General features: G+C 37.9%; 2 protein-coding genes across 7 annotated transcripts in view; one reads left to right on the forward strand and one right to left on the reverse strand.

Annotated features, from left to right (window-relative positions):
- Positions 1-23759, reverse strand: part of ZMYND8 (zinc finger MYND-type containing 8) — a 540997-nt gene that overhangs the window by 363811 nt on the left and 153427 nt on the right. The window contains exon 1 of one of the 2 annotated variants that reach the window (XM_069072341.1): positions 19526-19535. The exons of the other annotated variant lie outside the window; for it this stretch is intronic. The gene's annotated coding sequence lies outside the window, so the exon portion shown is untranslated. Of the gene's footprint in view, positions 1-19525; positions 19536-23759 lie in introns of those variants that run through there. 2 annotated transcript variants of the gene reach the window in all.
- NCOA3 (nuclear receptor coactivator 3) overlaps positions 1-23759 on the forward strand; it is a 209576-nt gene that overhangs the window by 71158 nt on the left and 114659 nt on the right. The window lies entirely within an intron of this gene.

The raw sequence follows: 23759 nt of genomic DNA on the forward strand, positions 1-23759 counted from the left end.
TGGATTCTGACACTGCATCTACTGCGTTTAGATCCTTATGTCCACACATCTGAACTATTGCAATACCCTGTTGCTTGGTGTTCATTCTTCAATTCTCTCCCACTTCTAATTCATCTTTCACTCAACATTCAAACTGAATTTACTTTAAATTGCAAATCTTACCATTTTACTTGCTTTTTTAAGAAACCTGGCTCCTTCCTACCTTTCTAATATTTTTTACACCTTACTCTTCTCTGTGTACAAGATCTCTTGACATTAATCTCCTGTCTATTCTTTTCATAAGATGCTTATTATTTTCATTGGTTATCCCCCATGGCCTGGAATTCTCAGCCTATTCCTCTCTGTCTCCTGGCTTTCTTTAGGTCTTAGCTGAAGTCCCACCTTCTGCAAAGATGTCTTTCCCAGATAGTCCTAATTTTACTTCCTTTTCTCTTAGATGACTATATCTTGTTTGTATATAATTTGTATGTGTTTTTTTTTCTATTAGAATGTAAGGCCCTTGAAAATAGTGCCTATTTTTTGTTGTTTTTTATATCGCCAGTGCTCTGAACATTACCTTTGTGTTCCTGTCTTTCCACAATTTCTCTAATGATGACGAATCTAGTCTTTTATCATTTTTGCCACTTTGCAACATCAAATACTTGCTGTGTGACCTGGACAAGTCATTTAAACCTCTGCCTGCCTCAGTTTCCTCATCTGTAAAATAGAGATGATAATGATGGCACTTACCTCACCAGGGTTGTTGTTGTGAGGATCAAATAAGATATATTTGTAAAATGCCTAGCTTACTACGTGTGATAAATATTTGCTTCCTTCCTTTTCTTCCTTGCTGAGTATGAGGTAAAATCTCAGGGTTGTTTTAATCTTTATTTCTGTAACTATTAGTAGTTTGGAGTCTTTTTCCTCACATGACTAATAATGGTTTGCAGTTATTCTTCTGAGAAGTTTGTTCATATAATTTGATACCTTATCTATTGAGGAATAACTTGGTTTTATATTTCTATTGATAGTTTATATATCTTGGATATGAAACATCTGAAAAACATGTGAAGATCTCCACCCTCCAAATAATTGTTACCCATTTTATCTCATATGCATTAATTTTGTTCAAAAGCTTTACAGTTTTATGTAATCAAAATAATTCGATCTTTTCTGGTTGCTTTTATTTCATATTTGATTAAGAATTCATTCCTTGCTTATAGCTGTGAAAGGTATATCAGTCAGTTAATAAATACTTATTAACTGCCTGCTATGTGCCAGGCACTGTACAAAGCTCTGGAAATTAAAAAAGAGGCAAAAAAACAGTCTGTCCATGTCCCGTCCCCCTCTCCCCCCCCCCCCCCACTGAAGTCACAGTCTAATGGGGAGAGAAATAGATAGATATGTACAAAGAAGTTATATACAGGACAATTAAGATGGGGGAGGCACTAGAATTAAGAAGGGTTGAGCAAGGCTTCCTGTAAAAGATGAGGTTTCAATTGGGACTCATGAAGCTAGGGTAGGCAGTAGGCAGAGATGAGGAGGGAGATCATTATAGGTATGGAGGACCTTAGATGATAGTAGATGTAGGTAGTAGAGAGTCAGAGAAAATGCTGGGAACTGAGGAGATGGAGTGTCTTGTTCATGGAATGCCTAAGACATCAATGTCACTGGATCAAAGAGTATATGTTGGGGGTGGGGGCAAGGTGTAAGGAAATTGGAAAGATATGAGAGAACTGGTTTTTGAAGGGTTTTGAATGCCAAATACAGCATTTTTACATTTGATTCAGGAAGGTTGAAGGAGCCATTGGAGTTTATTGGGATGGGGTGGCAACATGATTGGACTTGCTCTTTATGAAAATCTTTGGTGGTTGAATAAATGATGGGGAAAAACTTAAGGCATCCTGATTCACCAGCAGGCTATTTGTAATAGCCAGATGTGAGGTGATGAGGGCCTGGACCAGAGTAGCAGCAGTGTTAGAGGAGAGAAAGGGGGATGCATAGGAGAGATGTTGCAAGGATGAAATTGACAGGCATTGGCGACAGATTGGATATGGGAGTGTGAGAGATAGTGAGGAGTTAAGGATATCATCTATGTTGTGAGCTTGAGAAATTGGGAGGATGATGTTGCCTTCTATAGTAATAGGGAAGGTCAGAGGTGGGGAAGGTTTAGGGTAAGATAATGCGTTTTGTTTTGAACATGTTGATTTTAAGATGCCTACTAGATATCCTGTTTGAGATGTCTGAAAGCCAGTTGGAGGTCAGCAGAGAGGTTGGCAGGATGGTAGATTTGAGAATCATCAGCAAAGAGATAGTGATTGAATGCTTGGGAGTTGATGAGATCACCAAATAAAGTAGTTAGAGGGAGAAGAGAAGGTCAAGGACAGAACCCTGTGGGGCATCTGTGGTTAGAAGGCATGAGCAGGATGAAGATCCAGCAAAGGTGACTGAGGAGTTGTCAGAGAAGTAGGAGGAACATGAGGAGAGAGTGGTACTCCAGAAATCTAGAGAGGAGAGAGTATAAAAGGAGGAGAGAATGATTAACAGCCTCAACTGCTGTAATAACAAGAATGAGGATTGAGAAAAAGCTGTTAGATTCAGCAACTAAGAGATCATTGGTAACTTTGGAGAGAGCAGTTTTCATTAGAATAGTAAGGTCAGAAAATGATGAAGAGAGTGAGAGGAAGACCCGGTACCTATTGTAAACAGTCACTTTAAGTTGAGCTAGAAAGGGCAGAAGGGCAGAATGAATATAGGATGATAGTGGCAATGATCGTTTTTTTCAGGTTGAGGGAGAGACATGGGCATGTTTGTAGGCAGTAGAGAATGAGCCAGTAGACATGGAGAGATTAAAAATAAGTGATAGAGTGAGGAGAATGGAGCCAGGGGAGGTTTGGGGAGGCATGAAAAGCTTTGAAAGAGCTGCTGTGTAGAGTGGGAAGAAGAAACTTCCCAACAATTAAAAGTGGAATGGGCAGCTTGGAGAGGCAGTGGTTTCCCCTTTCCTGGAGGTCTTCAAATGAAGACTAGCAGACTCCTTCTAGAGTACTTTGTAAAGGGGATTTTGTTCAGGGATATGTTGGAGTGATGACATTGTTGGTTCCTTACAAGACAAGTTAATTCACAAGCATTCATTAAACTATTGCTATGTGACACTGGTTCTAAGCAGTGGGGATACAAGGAGAAGCCAAAAAGAAAGACAAGTATCTACCTATGATTTCAATAGTGAAAAGACAACACATAAAAGAAAGCCCAAAATTGGAGGGAGGTGGGAATGTACCCAGGAGGAAGAAGTCAAGAGGTTCATGAATAGGTCCCAGAGAGGAATGAAGGAGTCATCATGGCTAGCCTTGAGATGGAGGTTCCAGGAGGAAACAGCTAATCCAAGGAGGGGACAATGGAGGCATGGATTTTCCCAGATCAGAAGGCTAATGGAGTACAGAGATGAAGGAACCCTCCAAGGCAAGGAGGGTACAGGAACCTAGCAGCAAAAGTAGCTCCTAGAGTGATATAATAGGATTATCTAGCAGTACAGAGGGCCCACTATGTAACATAAGTTTTTAGTGGACCCAATCAGAATGGTTGTGGGATTTTCTCTACTTTCATTCAGCAGAACATGTATAGATAGGCATGAAGGTTCTGACTTCTGGGAGTGATCCAAGGCTGAAACTTGGCAGGGTATATAATTGGCAAAATGGACAGTTAGGTGGTACAGTTGGAGTAAGAAAGACTCATCTTCTTGAGTTCAAATCTGACTTCACACTAGGCAAGTCACTTAACACTGCCTCAGTTTCCTTATCTATAAAATGAACAGGAGAAGGAAATGGAAAACACTTTTCGTATCTTTGCCAAGAAAACTCCAAAAGGGGACATGGAAAGTCAAACACAACTGAAAATATGACTGAACAACAATTGATGATATGATAAGGGGGCTTGGGATTTAAGAGAATTAGATGGTGTAGAGTTGATGGGGAAAAGAGGAGAGAGTGACTACTACAGGAATGATGTGTGAGGGAGAATTGAGGGATTGAGATGATGGTACAGATGAAAAGTAGGATTTGTTGAGGGAATGAATAGGTGAAAAGCCAATATGTTATGTTCAGATAAGGGAGTTTTGTTAATTCTTGGTTGTGGAGGTCATTCATTTATGCATGATAGGAAGATTTCCTAGATCCCTAGTATGAGGGAAGGAGTTGGGGAGGAGAGAAAAATTGTGAGCCAGAAACCATACTTATTTCATTTCAATTTTATTTTATTTTTTGCCTTTTTGGAGGGCAGTTGGGGTTAAGTAACTTGCCCAAGGTTACATGGGTAGTTTTTTTGTGTGGTTGTTAAGTGTCTGAGGCTGGAACTGAACTCAGGTCCTCCTGATTCTGGAGCCGAACTCAGGTCCTCCTGATTCTGGAGCCAGCGCTTTACTCACTACGCCACCTAGCTGCCCCTGGGAATCACACTTATTGAGGAAGGAAGAGGAGTGACCTGGAGGTCTATAGACAACAATTACCAGGATTTTGATTTGGTGACATATCAGTAGAATGAACCTCAAAGGAAAAAAGGTTATTGTGTGATAGAGGTAAGGGGAGAACCTGGAAGTGGCAGTGGAGAGTAAAGAATAATTCAGCTCTCTCACCTCTGCCATTAAACTGAGGAGAATGAATGAAGCAGCAACTAATACTAGAAAAGGTAGCTGTGGGTAGAGCCAAGATTTTGGAGTAAAAGCAGGACTTTGTTGAGCTCTCTTCAAACCTCTCCAAATGCCTGTAAAAAACAACTAAACAAATTCTAGAGCAGTAGAACCCACAAAATGACAGAGTGAAACAAATTTCCAGCCCAGGGCAACCTGGAAGGTTGACAGGAAAGGTCTATTGCACCAGGTTGGGAGAGGAGTGTAGTCCATTTTGGACTCCACGGCACAGACGGGACTGGAGCAGGTCCCATGGCACTGTATCACTGGCAGCTGTGTTGGTTCCAGACCTCTCAACCCACAAACATCGCAGACAACTTAGAAGGTCAGTAGGAAAGGTCTTTCAGACCTGGGTGAGAGAGGAGTGCAGTCTGGACCCAGTGCTGGGGAAGTAGAGGTGGCAGTGACTACAACAGTGGCTGCCTCCAGAGCTCTGGGCCCACAGATGGTGGGAGGATTGAGCGGCTGATCCCAGGGGAATTGCAGGGATCTCTTGGCTGTCTCTGAGGCAGGATTCTCTTCCTTTGCCTGTGCTTGGATCTGGGTCGCAGTTCTGTGTAGCAGTCCTGGGGTGAAGAGGAACACTGGCATGGTGGGGCTTGTTGAGGCAGTGCAGGGGGAATCCTCACAGTTCCAAGGCAGAAAAGAATGCTTGTGGTACTCACAGACCAGGAGAGGAGTAAACACTTTTCCTTTGATCATACCACCTTGGAAGAATTGAAAATTTACAGCTTCCTAAAAGTATCTCTGAAAACAGCTGCACAAACCCCCTGAAGTTTGGGACAATGCCCTCCACACTGGAAGCAGAGTCCTACCTTAACAAAGAGTTAAAAAGTCAAGTAATTGGCTGAGAATATGAGCAAACAGCAGGGAAAAAATTAAGACTATAGAATCTTACTTTGGTCACAAAGAAAGAAGATCAAGGATACAACCAGAAGAAGACAACAAAGTCAAAGCTCCTACATTCAAAGCCTCCAAGAAAAATACAAATTGGTTTCAGGCCATGGAAGGGCTCAAAAAGGATTTTGAAAACCAAGGAATAGAAGTAGAGGAAAAATTGGGAAGAGAAATGAGAGTGATGCAAGAAAATCATAAAAAACAAGTCATCAGTTTGCTGAAGGAGACACTCTCCCCTCCCCCCCTCCCCTAACACAGAAGAAAATAACACCTAAAAAATAGACTAACCCAAGGTCCAAAAAGCCAGTGAGGAGAAGAATGCCTTTTAAAGCAGTTGGCCAAATGGAAAAGGAGGTCCAAAAGCTCATTGGGGAAAATAATCCCTTAAAAATTAGAATGGAGCAAATGGAAGCTATGAGAAATCAAGAGACTATAAAACAATACCAAAATAATGAAAAAATAGAAAACAGTGTGAAATAATCTCATTGGAAAAATGATTAACCTGGAAAATAATTCCAGGAGGGATAATTTAAAAATTATTGGACTACCTGAAAGGCTACAATAAATAAAAAAAGCCTAGACATCACCTTTCAAGAAATTATCAAGAAAACTGCTCTATTATTCTAGAACTAGAAAGTAAAATAGAAATTGAAAGAATCTTATCTATCACCTCCTGAAAGAAATCCCAAAAGGAAAACTCCTAGGAAAATGGTAGCCAAATTCCAGAGTTCCCAGGTCAAGGAGAAAATATTGCAGCCAGCCAGAAAGAAACAATTAAAGTATTGTGGAAACACAATCAGGATAACACAAGATTTAGCAACTTCTACATTAAGGGATCAGAGGACTTGGAATATGATATTCCAGAGGTCAAAGGAGCTAGGATTTCAACCAAGAATCACCTACCCAGCAAAATTGAGTATAATCCTTCAGGGGAAAAGATGGATATTCAATGAGATAGAGGACTTTTAAGCATTCTTTTTTTTTTAAATATTTAAAAATTTTTAAAAATGTAATTTACGAGATTCAAGTCCACAGTTCCTTGAGTTTCACATTCTGTTCCCCCTCCCCCCCCCCCCCCCGGCGGCATACAGTCAAGTATAGGATCTGTAAATACTTTCACGTTAGACATTAGTCAGGTTATAAAGATGGATTGTATCAGATGGAATGAAAAATGGTAAAGAGGAAATAAAACCAAACAAGAAAGGGAAAAAGATCAGGTAGTTTGCTTCAATCTGGATATAAACAGTTCTTTCTCTGGATGTATACATCTCTCTCCATCATGAGTCTTTTGGGATTGACTTATATCACTGAGAAAGTCTATCAGAGTTGGTCATCACACATACGTTGTGTCTGTAATTGTGTACAAATTTCTCCTGGTTCTACTCTTCTCACTCAGTATCAGTTCGTATAAGTCTCTCCAGGTAAATATGAAGTCCATCTGCTCCTCGTTTCTTATAGCACAATAGTATTCCATAACATGAATATACCACACCTTGTTCAGTCATTCCCCAGTTGATGGGCATCCCCTTAATTTCCAAATCTTTGCTACCACAAAAAGAATGCTATAAATATTTTTGTACATTTGAGTCTATCTTCTACTTCTATGATCTCTTTGGGGTATAACCCTAGAAGTGGTATTGCTGGGTCAAAGGGCATGAAATTATTTACAGACCTTTGGGCATAATTCCAGATTGCTCTCCAGAAAGGTTGGATCAGTTCACCACTCCACCAGCAATGCGTTAGTGTTCCAATTTGCCCACATCCTCTCCAGCATTTGTCATTTTCCTGTTTTGTCATCTTAGCCAGTCTGACTGGTGAGATGTAGTACCTCAGAGTTGTTTTGATTCACATTTCTCTAATCAATAGTGATTTAGAGCATTTCTTCATGTGCTTATAGATATCTTTAATTTCTTTCTCTGAAAACTGCCTGTTCATATCCTTTGACCATTTATCAATTGGGGAATGACTTGTATTCTTATAGATTTGACTCAATTCTCTGTATATTTTAGAAATGAGTCCTTTATCAGAGACATAGGTTGTAAAAATTCTTTCCCAATTTCCCACCTCCCTCTTAATCTTGGTTGCGTTGGCTTTGTTTGTATAGAAGCTTTTCAATTTAATGTGATCAAAATTATCCATTTTGCATTTTATAATGGTCTCTAATTCTTGTTTATTCATAAAATCTTTCCCTCTCCACAAATCTGACGGGTAAACTATTCCTTGTTTTCTGAGGTTGCTTACTGTATCAACCTTTATACCTAGATCATGAACCCATTTAGACTTGATTTTAGTATATTGTTAGATAATGGTCTATGCCCAGTTTCTGCCATACTATATTCCAGTTTTCCCAGAAGTTTTTGTGAAATAATGAGTTCTTATCCCAAAAACTGGGGTCTTTGGGTTTATCATACAATAGATTACTATAGTCATTGACTGGCTTTTAAGCATTCTTGATGAAAAGACCAGAGCCAAACAGAAAATTTGACTTTCAAATACAAGACTAAAGAGAAGCATGAAAAGGTAAACAGGAAAGAGAAATCATAAGGAACTTATTAAAGTTGAACTATTTACATTCCTACATGGAAAGGTGATATTTCTAACTCATGAGGCCTTATTAGGGTGATTGGAGAGAACACACACACACACACACACACACACACACACACACGGGGGGCACAGGGTGAATTGAATATGAAGCAATGAATGACATCTCAAAAATAAAGTTAAGGGGTGAGAGAGAGGAATGTACTGGGAGAAGGAGAAAGGGGAGGGAGGGTAGAATGGAGTAAATTATTACCCATAGAAGAGGCAAGAAAAAGCTTTTACAGTGAAGGGGGAGTGGGGAAGCTGAGAGGGAATGCGTGAACCTTACTCTCTTTGGATTTGGCTTAAGGAGGGAATAGCATACATACTCAATTGGGTATGGAAATCTATCTTACTCTACAGGAAAGTAGGGGACAAGGGGATAAGGGAGGAGGAGATGATAGAAGGGAGGGCAGATTGGGGGAGGGGGTAATTAGAAGCAAATACTTTTGAGGAGGGACAGCGTCAAGGGAGAGAATATAATAAATGGGTGGGAAAGGATGGAAGGAAATCTAGTTATTATTCTTTCACAACATGACTATTATGGAAGTGTTTTGCATGACTACACATGTATAACCTATATTAAATTGCTTGCCTTTTCAATGGTGAGGATGGATGAGGAGGGAGGAAGGGACAGAATTTGGAACTTTTATTTGGAGAATTTGGAAGTTTTAGAAGTGAATATTGGAAGTTGTTTTTACATGCAACTGGGAAATTAGCTGTAAGGCAGTGGGATATAGAAATCTATCTTGTCCTACAGGAAAATAGAAGAGGATAAGAGAAGAGGGGGGTGATGGGGGGGGGAAAGATTGGGGGAAGGGATAATCAGAATACATGACATCTTGGGGTGGGGGAAGGGGAGAGATGGGGTGAAAATTTGTAACTCAAAATCTTGTGGAAGTGAATGTTGAAAACTAAAAATTAATTATAAAAAATTTAAAATAGGCCTATTTGGATATTTTGTTTCCTCTTCTGCTAATTTGGGCAGTTTCTATTTTTGTAAATATTTTTTTTTTTTGCCTTTTAGAGGGTAATTGGGGTTAAGTAACTTGCCCAAGGTTAGTTTTTTTGTGTGGGTGTTGTGTCTAAGGCCAAAACCGAATTCAGGTCCTCCTGATTCTTGGGCCAGTGCTTTACTCACTGCGCCACCTAGCCGCCCCAGTAAATATTCTTTCAGTTCACTTAAGTTTTTAAATTTATTGGCGTGTAATTGGGCAAAAGAAAAAAAGGTGTCCAATCTTGTCATCAGTGGGGAACTAGGTTTCAGTAATAGCTTGTAGGTGGAAAGCAAGGGAGAGGAAAAATTTAAGATCAAGGGAGGTTTTTTTCCCTATGGAACAGGCATTACAGAGGGCACAATGGAAGGGACTAGTGGTGTCTGGTTGGAACTTTGGAAAACCTGCTGTATTATTTGTCTTCCCATTCAAGGCTGGAGATTAGGTAGGAAAGGACACAGCAAGAGATGGAAGTGGAACATGCACATCAGGAGAAGGTCCTGCTCCCCACCAGTTTCATCTGACATTAAGGAACAGGCTTAGTAGAACATGGAAAGCTTATGGTCTGAAGGAAGGTTGTTCTGCTTTGTGATGTAAGTTGTCTATATCTTAGTTGGGAGATTCGGCTGGCAGTAGGATGTGAAATTTGTGCTGGTACAGATGGAAATCATTGCTTCAGAGCAGTTAGGATTTGCCCAGCCAGGCCCCTTGCCACTTTCCCTTAGGGGGCAAATTGACCATGGATCAGACAAAAGTTTCTCTTACCTCAAGTTGGAGGTCAGATAGCAGAAGGAAGTGGTAGACTCTGTGTATGTAAGAGAGAGAGGGAGAGGGAGAGAAAGAGGGAGACGGAGACAGAGAGGGTGTGTGTGTAATCACTATGGGGCAGATGAAAGATGCCTGTCTGGTCCCTTGCTGCCTTCCCTCTGGGAATACACTATGTTCTGAGGAATGTGACTCTTCTCATCTGAGGCTAGGGATCTGAATCTCCATATGATTTGCTTCTTTTCTGATTTTAAAAAAGTGATATCTTGAATATTCAGGTCACATAGCTATTTTGAGATTATTGTGGAATATGGTGCTACATGGTTGTTTAAGCCTAATTTCTGCTCGACTGCTTTTGGTTTTCCCATCAATTCTTATCAAATGAAGAGTTCTTTCTGTACCAATTTGCTTTACAATCTATACTCTTGTACTGATCTACTTTCTTTTTGTTTTTCTAAATGAATTTAAAAATTTTTTTCTGTTTGGTGTTGGGTTGATGTTATTTTACTGATATATAGGGACTTTTCTGGATAATTTTTTTTGGGGGGAAAATTTGTTTTGTATTTAGAGTCTTTTTTAGATTGGAGTTGTTCAGATTTAATGCAGGTCATTTCAAAAGGGGGAAATATATTTGCCTTTTGTTACTTGGCAAAGTGTTTTAACCTTTATTGGGAATTATACTTTAATTATAAGTTCTGATCTCTAAAGATTTTAAATTGTTCCTTTTACTCATGAACTGCAGAAGTTTTCAATCAGTTCATAAAGAAAACTTTTAAAGAGGAAGATAGACATTTTTATATGAAATATCCCATCCTAGAAGCTGTAAGGTCTTAGAGAGATAGCATTGATTTTGGAGTCAGAAGATATGGATTAAAATTTTGGCTCTCCTGTATGCTTGCCTCTGTGATTTTGGACAAATCACTTCATTGTAGGTTTTCTTTTTCTTTGGTTTTGGTGGTGGGTGGTGTGGTGGTGGTGGTCTTGGACTTAGTGACCACAAAGGTGTCTTTAACATTAAGATTTATGATTCTATTGGTTGTGTATTAAGCAACCATTTGTTCTGCTGTTATTTAAAGTTGGCAGAGATAAAACCTCAATTATTCACCCTTAGTTTCAGGAGTAAGGAAATAGGTTTTTAAAAAATTAATTTTGAAGGGGAAAAAGGGGAGACAAATGTAATATTATGACTGAGCTGTATATTTAGGCTCAACCTCCTTCCCTCTTCTAAATAAAAGTAATAAAACAACGGCAGCAATAACACAACAATCCAAATGACTGACTATAGTTAGGAGAGGGCAGATAAGTTATCACTTTATCGGTGAATGGCCTCTTTTTTCACCCTTCCACATTTGTGTCCAAGGACTGCTTTAATAATGGAGTATGTTTTTGAGCATGTGTAATATTTAACATTGTAGTCTACATCATTTCAAAGTTAATATTTGAAAACCTCTAAACTTCTGACCTTGAATAGAAATTGCTCTGTATAATACATTTTATGCTCCTGGTAGATTCAAAATTGCCATTTTCTGGGTCTGTGCATTGTGAAAAATAGGGTGTATTGGACTTGGTTGCATGACAGCTGACATTTATCAAGGATAACAGGAACTTTTCTCATTTTCACATTTAAAAGTAACTTTTGAAAGCTTTGCATGTACACACATGCTCAGCATATGTTTCTGAGCTTTAAATGATTTTTCCCCATTGTGTTTTGCCTGTCATTAACACAGAAGTCCAAGTATAAAATTTTAATGAGCTTCATAATCAAACTTTGTATATTGCATTGCTTTAATGTAACCCAAGTCCTCAAAGACTAACAGTAAAAACCATTTAATTTCAATGAAAATTTATCATGATTCTTTCCCATTTACTTAAATAGAATGTCTATATACTACTGTATTATATACTATAAACTACCACTTGTTATTTTGAATGTAGATTTTCTTTTCTGTTTTGTTTTCCAGTGTTGGCACTAACAGTGAAAAGTAAACACAGAAATTGCTTTCAGGTAGCTTCCCCTCTCCATTTCTTCCCTCCCCTCCTACCTCCCCATAAAAGAAGTTAAAGAGCTTATTTCTTTGTCTATTTAACTTTAGATGATAGAAAAATAAGCTTCCCAAAGTTGTAACTGAAAAATATTTCCTTTTTCTTGGTGGTTAATCTAGTAAAGTTTGTGTGTGTATGTATACATATGTACATTTATTTTTCTTGATATCTATTTATAAAGAATGAATTATCAGTGAATGCTTGAATGAAGTCTACCTGTCTTTATGCTTTGTCTTGCTATTTAATGTTAGCCCCAAAATATTACTACAGCAGTGACTCGATATATTAAGATGCAGATCACACTGATTTTTGCAGCTAGGTTAGAGGAGAAATACAGTGACTTGGGAAGATAAATTGGGCTTGTATTATAATCCTACTGTCTTTTCAGTGCCAGACGTGATTATATGATTCAATATTATGCATCTTTGATTCCTAGGTTGTGAGTGAGTGAGTGAGTGTGTGTGTGTGTGTGTGTGTGTGTGTGTGTGTGTGTGTGTAGAGGAGGGGAAAAAAAAGAGGACAGAGAGGGGAGAAGTGGGAAGGGAGATGGGGAGAAAGAGGGTATACCCTTGTATACACCTGCAATCATATTTAAAACAAAAGTGTTTAATTAGTCTGACCTTGAACAAGTTTTGGTGTGTTAAGGTAGTGTGCAGATTGTCACTGTTTATTGTATAAATATTTTGTCTTGCATGTTCATTTGAAATAAAAGAAATTTCACTTCTTTCATTGGCCATTTTTATTTTGGCAATTGAAGGTATGGTTTCTTTTTTTTAGTTGATGTACTAGCACTCTGGGTAAGGAAATGATTTTAAAATATAGAATAGTAAATTCCTGATGGCCTCTCTTTAAAAAACAAAGAAACCTTGATACAGTGCTTGACTTGGAGTCAGGAATGATCTGGGTTTGGAAGCTTCCTAGCTGTATGATTCAGAGCAAATCACTTAACCTCTCTGTCTCAATTTCCTCATCTATAAAAATGGGGATTTTAGGGTTGTTGTGAAGATCAAATGAGACATGTGGAAGATGCTTTGCAAACCTTAAAGAACTATATATTAACTATTATTACTACCTTGAAAAATATTTATTAGAAAATTATTATGTATTTATTGGTGACATAAGTGCCCTTTTACTCAAGTGAGATAATGTATGTAAAGTGCTTTGCAAACTTTTAAATGCTAGCTATAGTATACAGTTTTCATGGTGTCTGCTTCATGAGGAATTCATTGTAGCATTTATTAAGCACCTACTTTGGTTTATCACTTTTTTTTGAAAAGTAGATTAAAATTCATGGGTGTAAGAAAACATAATTTAAAAGTAATTACTGACTAAAATTTTCAGTGTAGAGCATAGCTTCTTTTTAAATATTCACCTCTTCCCACAATGCATTTCTGTAATTGATGTAATCCCTAGACTTCTGATTATTAAGTGCCAAGAGTTTAGCAACACTTGGTTTGGAGCCATGTTTGATCAGTTTTGACAGTTTGAAAAGCTGCATAAAACCTTGAGGTTTTTTCAGAATTTACTCAGGCATTTCTGTAGTCAGATCTAATTACTCAGCATATACTGAATTTACCAAAAGAAGAACATGAATGGTGAACCCTATTAATGAATGACTGAGTCTGACTGGAAGACTAAGTTGTTTAAGGTTTTATATTTTTACAACTGGCTGCAGAGGAAGGGGGCATGATAAAGTGGGGAAAAGAGACCCTGACTTCGCATAAAAAAAAATGGACAGTTGCTTCTTTTAGAGTAGTAGAGTCTATATGGTGCCTACTTCACTGGGTTTTGTGAGCTTCAATTGAGATAATGTATATAGAAAACCATTTGCTGTTATTTTTAGCCATGGACAATTTACTTAACACCTCAGTTTCTTAATTTATTCCTCTCTAAATGAAATGAAAACTTGAACTTACTATCTCACAGGGTTTTGTGATGATCAAATGATATATTTGTTGTTTGGTGGTGTCTTTCATTGTAATGCCATGAATCATAGTAAGCAAGGGCCTTCTATCTATCCTTAACTATCTCTTGAGGTCTGTCCAAGTTCATATTTATTGTTTCCATGATAACTGTCTTTCCATCTCATCTTCTGTCATCTTCTTTTCCCTTTTCCTCCAATCTTTCCCAACACCAGGAGTCTGATCTTCTCATTCTATGTTAAAAATATTTAAGTTTCAACTTCAGTGAAGAGCTTGAATTAATTTCTTTAAGAATTGACTGATTTGACCTCTTTCTTGTCCAAGAGACTCTCAAAAGTCTTCTCCAGCACCACAATTTGAAAGCATCAGTTTCTGTGGTGCTCAACTCTTACATCCATACCTAGTTACTAGAAAAGTCATAGCTTTGCTTATATGAACCTTTGTTGACAAGGTGATGTCTCAGCTTTTTAATATGTTGTCCAAATTTGCCATAGCTTTCCTTTCAAGGAGCAAAAGTCTTTTAATTTTTATGGTTGTAGTCACTGTCTTCAGTGATCTTTGAGCCCAGGAATTATAAAATCTGACACTGCTTTCATTTCTTCTTTCTTTATTTACTAAGAAGTGATAGAACCATTTGCCAACATCTTACTTTTTTGGTAATTATGCTTCAAGCCAGCTATTGCACTCTCCTCTTTCACCTTTATCAAGAGACTTCTAAATTCCTCTTCACTTTCTGCCATCAAATTGATATTGTTTGTATGTCTGAAATTGTTGGTATTTTTCCTGGCAACCTTAATTCCATGTTTTGATTCATCTGTCCTGGCAATACACGTGATGTACTCTGCATATAAGTTAAATAAATAAGGTGAATATACAACTATGTCATACTCCTTTTCAAATCATTTCTTCTGTTTGATTCTAACTGTTGTTTTTTGCTCCACATACAGGTTCCCTAGGAGACAAGTAAGATGATCTGGTACTCCCATCTATCTCTTTAAGGACTTGCCACATTTGTTTTGTGATCCACATAGTCAACAACTTTAGTGTAGTCAGTGAAGCAGAGGTAGATATTTTTTTGCGGACTCCCTTGCTTTCTTTAGAATTGTGTAAACGTTTGCAATTTGGTCGCTAGTTCCTATGTCTCTTTGAAAACTGGCTTGCTTTTCTGTTAATTCTTTGTTCACATGTTGCTGAAATTTAACTTGCAGAATCTTAAGCATAACCTTGCTGGCAGGTGAAATGAGTGTAATTCTTCAGTAATTTGAACATTCCTTGGCATTGCCCTTCTTTTAGGATTGGGATGTAAACTGATCTTTTCTAATCCAGTGGCCACTGTTGTGTTTTCCAAATTTGCTGGCATATTGAGTCCAGCACTTTAACAGCATCATCTTTTAGGATTTTAAAAAGCTTCACTGGAATTTCATCATCTCCACTTACCTTGTATAATTCTTTTGTTTTATACCTGACACTCTTCTTAATCTCTTCTGCTTCTATTAAATCCCTACCATTTTTGTCTTTTATCATGCCTATTTTTGCATAAAACTTGACTTCTTTAGTTTTCCTGAAGAGATCTCTCCCATCTTTCCCATTCTGTTGTTTCTTTTATTTCTTTGCATTGCTGATATTATTTACAAAAGCATTGTATTTCAATTTAAGGAGTTAGAAACCTGCATTTAAAGAAATTCTCTTATGAAATCAAAGCTTTTGAGTATGGGTTGAAAAAAATAGACACTTTGCATAAGTGAGATCTAATTTCCTGTTCCTACTTTTTACAGAAATAAATATTTAAATGTTGAAAGAGGGACTCTATATGTACTGTTATACTTACTGGATTTATAAAATCACATAGTCTGGGTTTGATTCCTGGTTAAGATGCTAAAGTGCACGTGTCCTTGGGCAAGTCAGCTTTTTTGGTTTCTTTCTTTTCTTTCTTTCTTTTCTTTCTTTCTTTCTTTCTTTCTTTCTTTCTTTCTTTCTTTCTTTCTTTCTTTCTTTCTTTCTTTCTGTCTCTCTCTCTCTCTCTCTCTCTCTCTCTCTCTCTCTCTCTCTCTCTCTCTCTGGAAGGCAAGGCAGTTGGGGTTAAGTGACTTGCCCAAGTCATGCAGCTAGTGTGTCAAGTATTGAGGATAGATTTGAATTCAGGTCCTCTTGACTCCAGAGCCTATTTACTGTGCCACCTAGCTGCCCCTGGGTCTCATTTTTAAAATGATGACTTGGACTACATGGATTTAGATGCTTTCTATCTCTTATTCCTGTGATTTTTAGCATTTTGGTCTCATTTTTTTCTTTTTTCTTACCTTTCCTTGCACAGAAAATACTTCATTTCCTGACTATGCATTTTCATTGCCTGGAATGCTCTCCCAAATCATTACCACCTCTTGACTTCTTTAAAGTCCAAGCTAAAAATTCTACCTTCTACAAGAAACTTTTCTTGATCTATTTAATGGTAGTCCTTCCTTCTCTGGATTATCTCCTGTTTACCTTGTTTGCACATAGTTATTTGCATGTTGTCTTCCCTATTAGACTATAAGCTCCTTGAGAGGAGGGCTTGTCAGTTACTTGTCTTTGTATCCTGACTGTGCCTGTTAAATAATAGGCACTTAAATGCTTGTTGACTTGATATTTTGGAGGTTCCTACTCCTGGTTATTTGCTAATAGGAAATACTATAGGGGAGCTGAGCATTTTTATAAGCCTTTAGGTAAATTTATCTATCTGTCTGTCTATCTATCTATACACATATGTACACATATATATCTACACACATACATATTTAGAACTTTATTTTCACAGAATTATAGCATAATTCTAAAAAGCAGAAAACTATTGTAGTACTAGATCGATCATTGGACCGGAGGTCTTTAGTACTTAAAGAAACACACCCCAAATTCCCATTAATCCCATAGTGCTTATGTATCGCCCTCCCCTCCCCCTCCCCAAAGAAAGAAAAAGTATGCTCCATTCTACCTCATGGCATGGCTCTGAACTTCAGGTCCAGAAAAGACTTCCATCAGGACTTGCTGGTGTTGGGGAAACATTCCAAACAGCTAACAGTAGTTGTTACTCTGAAGTGAGCAGATTTGGGGCTTTTCATAGAAAAGGCTACCCTGTATTGGATATTCGAAGTAGAAGGGAAAAAAAGTTACTTAGATTTGGAGTCCTAGGCATATTCCTTCAGAATTTACATTGATGTCCATAGTAGAAAAGGGTCTCTGAGCTTTTGAAAGCTGGATTTTACATTCATCTGTTAGTAATGAGCTCTGTGAACTGAAAGATACTTGAGGAAGTCAACAAATGCACTGCCAGTGTCCAGCACTAATTTATGTTACCTAATCTTGCCTGGGATTTCATTGCAAGGTTGTGGTGGTGTTGGGTGACAGCACAGTCCTCACCTTGACATCATTCTTTATTCTCTTCTTTTTTATAAACCAGTCTCCAATAAAGAGGTGGCATTTCTTTTCCACCAGGGCCAATCTTGCTTCTTGTGTCATTAATTTCATCTTCTTCAGCAGATTGTTTGTTAACCATGGTCATTTCCCGTCTGTAGTCTTCCTATCTTCTCATTCATTCCTTGTTGCCTAAATGCACTAGGTCTCCCAAATCCTTAAAAAAACAAAAAACAAACAATTCTACTAGATTACTACCCACTCATGCTTTTGTGCTAGCTCTTTTTTTTCATTTCACAGCTAAATTCTCAGGAAAAAATGTGTGCACTTGCCTCTTACCTCCTCCACTCAACATTTCTCATCCTTCAGCCCTTAGAAGTCTGGCATCTTCATTCAAATACACTACTCCTTCCCAAAGTTATCAGTGATGTCTTAATTCACCAATTCCATAATCTTTCCTCATTTCTATCTTTCTTGATTTCTCTCTGCATTGTGTTTACTACTCTGAGTTTTCTTGATATTGTTCTCTCTACCAACTGATCCTTAAAGGAAATGAGGGCTCATGTGAGGAGGGAGTGCATTTCAGGCCTAGGGATACAAAATGCCAGACTTGGAGAATAGCAGGTAGGCCTTTTTGACTTCCATAAGAGTGTGGGAAGGTGTCCTGAAGTCAGCGAATTAATATTTCAGGTGCCAAGTTGAGGAGCTTGTATTTTATTTTAGAGGCAATAATACAGAGTCATTGAAGATAGTAGAGGACTAACATGGTAAAACCCTTTTTTAAGAAAGATTATTTTGGTTGCTGTTTGTATGAAGATGGGTGACTTTTAGCCCCCAGGAGAAGTGACTGAGCGGAAACAGCATATAGTCATTTGTAAGTGGAGAAACAAAAACAGATTGATGTTGCGAAGATATGCCCACAACACTTGGCAGCTGACTTAATTTGAGGGGTGACTGTAGCAGCAAGCACCCCAAGGGTCCTCAGGGTTTGCTGCCACCACAGGTTCTTGGATCTGCTTTGATAAAGGAAAGCAACTCAAAATGGGTTAACAAGTTTACTTTAATCAGTCAGATATGTATCGTTTACCTCGTTCAGGGGAAAAAGGTCAGCACTCCGAACTTCAGAATATACAGACAGTATTATCAAGACAGAAACAGATCAAGTACACAGCTTTCCAAACTGTGCAACCATTACATCAATACCAAACAACATCTGGGTTTCAAAGCGGGGGAGGGGAGGGGTTCCGGACAACGGCTAGCCCAGAGTTTCATCAAATCACAGAACACTTCTCAAAGTGAGCCCCCAAAACAGAGCCTCACATCAGGGCTTATATAGCCTTCTCCTGGCTCAGAGAATGTAACAACCTTATTGACCCACTGGCCAATCAAAAAGTATTTACTGAAAAACAAGCCTCCCACCCCAGGCTTCAGGTGCACTTTAGCCTAGGGGCAGGGAAGATCTTCCAAATTTGCATTCCCATTACAGTGACTGAGAGCCCAATTACCTTGTTAAAGTCAACATACACTGCTGCCACCCTTCTTTTCATTTATGGAACCTCATAAACAAACAAGACCCTTAAGTGACTGGTAAACTGAGAGTAGTGCTAGTTATAAGCCTAGTCTTCTAAAATGTTTGAACTGGAAGGAAACTTAAAGATTGTTTAATCCAGCCTTTTAAGTTTTACAAACGAGCACAATGTGACCCAGATAGATGGAGTGACTTGGCCCAAGGTTACGTTGTCAGAAAGCACAAGAATTTAAAAAAAGCAACAGATTTCCTATGCACAAAGAAAAAAAAGCTATTAATTTTTTTTACAGAGGAATTAGATTTAATGAAGGACCAGTGCAACAATCTTGAAAATCTTGAAAGTATCCTGAAATACCACATAAAACTTTTTCACAAAAGTTTCTGTCTCCCTATTCCTTTAAAGGCTGCTTTTCCTATAGCACTAATAGTCTAAATGAATAAAAAACTTTTAGTTTTATTTTAATATTATTGCATTGGATTTTTTTCCCCTTTAAGAAATCTAGAATACTCCATTAACATTATTAGATAAATAAAGTTTTATGGGATTACCTGTAAAATGTTAGATACTTGAGGGCAGGTGCTATTTTGTTTTTGATCTATGCATCCTCATGATTTAGCACAATGCCTAGCATTTAATAGATACTTAGAGCCACAGGGTTAGAGTTGGGTGAATCATATGGACCCCATAGGTGGATAAAAAGGACTCTGCACTCTCTCACATTAGAAAGGTTAGACATCTGAATACCCCCATGTACCTGCTTTGTCCACATACTGGTAAACTGTCCTGGCAGTTGGGCTAGACCAGGTTGAGGGTAACCCAACAGGCCTCAAACCTGTTGGTGAGTTAGGGGGATGCCTACCCCAAGCATGGAAAACTTTCCTGGCAGGATGGGCAAATGAGAACAATTTATTTCAGTGGCCAGAGGCAGCTAAGCAGGTGCCTCGGAGTGCTTAAAGCTTGGTCTGACATCAAAGATGCCAAGGTAACCCAGTGCATCCTGAATCATTGCCAGGCATCTTGACTTTTGTCCTGACCCTGGTCTTTGATGACTCTGGAAGAGAGAGTGAGACTGGCAGCTTTGTGCAGCTCTGCCTTACTTATATTCAATTCACATGAGAATCAAGAAATCACCCCGTAATGTCTCTGGTACGCTTTGCTGAGGGAGGACGAACAACAACAGGCACTTAACAAATGTTGATTGAATTATTGTAGTTGAAACGTTACCTAGAATTAATAGTCCAAGCAGCTGTTGACCTGAAAATAGTTTAGGTCCCTAGACTGTGCCTGCGTACTTTTATATATGATGTTTATATGTTCAGATATTATTTACATAGTATGCGTTTCTTTGGAGACATGACAATTTGTAATATAAATCTGCCATGGATGGGCATGTGTAGGGGGCTGCTTTTCCCTTCACATAATTGCAAATTAGAATAGTAAGTCAGCAGCTTTGGCATTTGCTATCTATACATGAAAAGAAGAACTGATAACTGGACTCTAAGGGCTTACATCATGTTTGTGTGTGTGCTCTCTCCACAAATAACACTACTGTAGTTGAATCGGAGGCCTGAAGTGCTGCTACTGAGGCTCAGGAACAACATCTACTACAATCAATTATGAAAATCCCTTTCTGGAGAATGTGAGTTTTAGCTAAATTTTGAGGATAGGTGAAGGGCAGGAATTGGTAGAGAGCACTCAGTAGCAAATTCCAGGCAGAGGCCATGTGTAATCCCATGTTTGTATGGGAAGAGCAAACCTATTACCTTGGTTGAAGTGAAGACTCCCTACAGTTGTAGTAAGAAATAAAGTTTGGGAGATGGGTGTGAGTTGAGGATATTGAGAAAAGTAAGAGGTGCTGTTTTGGTTTAGGGGAGTGACAACAGTGTTGAAAAATATCATACTGTGTTTCCCCGATAATAAAACACTGTCTTATTCATTTTTTTGGACAGAAAAACACCAGAGGGCTTATTTTCAGGGGAGGGCTTATTTTAATGAACATTGACAGCAATTTTAATAAACAGGTAAATGTGAACAAAAAAATGTACCTTTATTCAATAATGAATTCAATAAAGAACAGGATGACGCTCTCACTGCTGCAGTTCTGATTGGATGCAGCTCGGAGCGCGGCGTGCGTTTCACCCGGGGGGGGGGGACGGTGCATACAGAGGGTACCGTAATGTAGCGTGTAGCGCAGGGGATCACCTTCACTACAGTAGCAATCTCAATAGGGCTTATTTTAGAGGAATCTTACACAGTAAGGGGAGGGCTTATTTTCGGGATAGGTCTTATTATCGGGGAAACACGGTACTAGAAGTGAAAATATATGTTACTGGGGGTAAGAATAATGAAGTTTGGAATGTAAACTCTGTAACAGATACAGATAAAAAATATTTTCAATTTTATGGGCCTTTGTGAAAGGTGAGATACAGATAAATAGTATCTTAGACTTTGTGGGCAAAAAGGTAAGATTGAGTCTATTATATAGCTACTTATAATGGGAGAAAACAAATTTTTACAGATTTTTTGACAGTTTAATTATACAGAATATCAGATGTAACTATAATGAAGTACAATTTATTGCAGCATTGGTCTAATGAGAAGGGTATTCTTTTTTGGGGGGTGGTTACATGCTTCTCTTAATTGGGTTTTAAAATTAGTGTTCACTATCATCAAAGTAGATTGTAAATGTTCATCTTTTAACAAGTGCTCATCTGTAATGAGATTTTGCAGATTTCTTTGAAAATATCTTTTTATGCAGATAGGTTTGGCCAAATCAGTCCATGAGCATAGGATTTTAATTGAGCACAGTCATCCTTTGGAAGGCATTCATAGAATTTTCTTAGGGCCCTCACTTGATATTTACCTTTTATCATGTCATTGCTTTGTAGATCAATCTCTTCCAACTGAGTGTTAGGTAGAAGTTCTTCAATTATACTGTCAAGTGGATTTTGAAATATGGAAATCTTTGGCCATTGAGTTTGAGTTCAGAAAATAAATCCACTGCAAATTTGTGTGGGAATGGTGACATCACTCTTGTTTTAAATTTTGACAGCATTGGAATTGAATAAAGCAGCTTGACATCACTTCTGATTCAAACATCAAATTGACTTTACTGTTATATAAGTTTATGTACAAGTCCTGGTTTACCTTGTGATTTTAGACTAAATTAATTGAGAAATATCATGAAGTCTGCAGCAAAAAGTTAATTTCCAAAGCCATTGAGTGGTTGATAATAGTGATTGAGGATATTTCTTCTTGTTGAGAAAATTTCAGTCTCAGAGATGAGCTCAAAAAATAATCATAAAACTGTTTATTTTTCCTCTCTCACTTTTTGTTTTGACCTGATAGGTATGCAGTGTAATAAAAAAAAAGTCAAAGTATGGTGATTTGTGTGGATTTACGCTGTCAAGTTGCATAATGGCGTCATTGTGATTTTTGGTGAAGTTCAATAGCAAGGTGAAGTGATGAGAGTGCCTGTTAAAGAAGCCATGTACTGCATGTAAAGGAATGAGTATGGTTACGTTCCAATAAAACTTCATTGACATTAAAATTTGAATTTCATTATTTTCACATGTCATGAAATGTTCTTCTTTTACTATTTTTCAGCCCTTTAAAAATGTAAAAACAACTCCTGGATAATGGGTCCTGAGTTTACAGACCTCTGCTCTAGTAGAAAACAAAACAAAGCGAAATGAAAAAACGAAATTATAATGAAAAAGAAAACAAGCATGGAGCTAGAAAAGTGAGGGAAAGGGAAGTAGGGGAACAAATGCAATGAAGAAGAGGGACAATAAAATTACAAGCTATTTTCATTTAAACAGTTTGAGTTTTTGTAGATTTTGCTTGTATATATTGCATATTTTGAGAAGTATGCTATATTTTCTAATGTTATAAAACAACTGAGCATCAGTGAAGACTTGCCTCAAATATACATATGAGATTATATTTAACATTAAAATGACAAATTAATAAGCATTGAGTGAAGTATGGAATTGCTGTTTTGTGCTGTGATTGGAATGCTTTTGTTGCCATGTGAAAACAGTGTGTGCTGGAGCTCTGCCCTAGAATGTGTGACAGACCCCCAGAAGCAGTAGCATGGAATCTATCCAGTGTGGGGGAAGGCTTTACTAACTCTGATATTTTAGTTTAAAACCTGAAATTCTGTGAATTCTTTTGGAAATAATTGTTGGGTGCAGAAAATGATTAGGCCAGATAGATATGCATCTATCATTAGGCCAGCTTAGAATAAGCTTATTTCAGGGGCTCACATATTTTAGTCTTGTACCTTTCTATTTCTCCATGGTCTATATATGCATCGGGTCCTGAAAGAGTAATTTCACTTAAAAGGGACATGAGTAATTTTCCACTGTATATTTCTATAAGCTTCAGTTCTAGTTGCTTTCTTAGGTGTTTGGAGATATGTCTGGGCAATCTGGTTCTTAGTTACACTGGCACTGGCTTGTGAACAAGTGCAAGTCTGTTATAAAGGCATTGGAAATTTAGGCAAGTTTGAATCTTGCTTGATCAGAGTAGCATGGATGTGAAAACAGATCTCTGTCCCTGACTTTACCTGTATAATGTCTCAAAATCAGTATGTCTAAGATCAAACCAATCTTTCTTCTCTACACGCTACCCTTACCCTGCTAATAAACAAACCCAACGACAAAACAAAAAAAAACAATAAAGAACAAAAACCATTTCCTAACCCTGAGTTCTCTTTCTTGGTGGTACCTACACCATCTTTTAAGTCATGCAGACATCTGAGTGTAATTTTTAGTTCTCTTTATGGATAGTGTCTAGTGTGTAGGACTTGGAATTAGGAAGACCTGGGTTTGAATCTCATGTCTCACACATGTAGTAATTGTGTGACTCAGGCCATGTCTGTTAGCTTCTCTTCCTCCTCTGTAAAATGGGCCAATTACCTGTAGTGAGTATTTCCACAGAACTACGAGAATATTAAGTACTTTACAAACCTCAA

Source organism: Petaurus breviceps, unplaced genomic scaffold, assembly GCF_028583685.1.
Source record: "Petaurus breviceps papuanus isolate PSGF00001 unplaced genomic scaffold, PetGlider_PUasm1.0 90847, whole genome shotgun sequence".
Classification (NCBI taxonomy): Eukaryota; Metazoa; Chordata; class Mammalia; order Diprotodontia; family Petauridae; genus Petaurus; species Petaurus breviceps.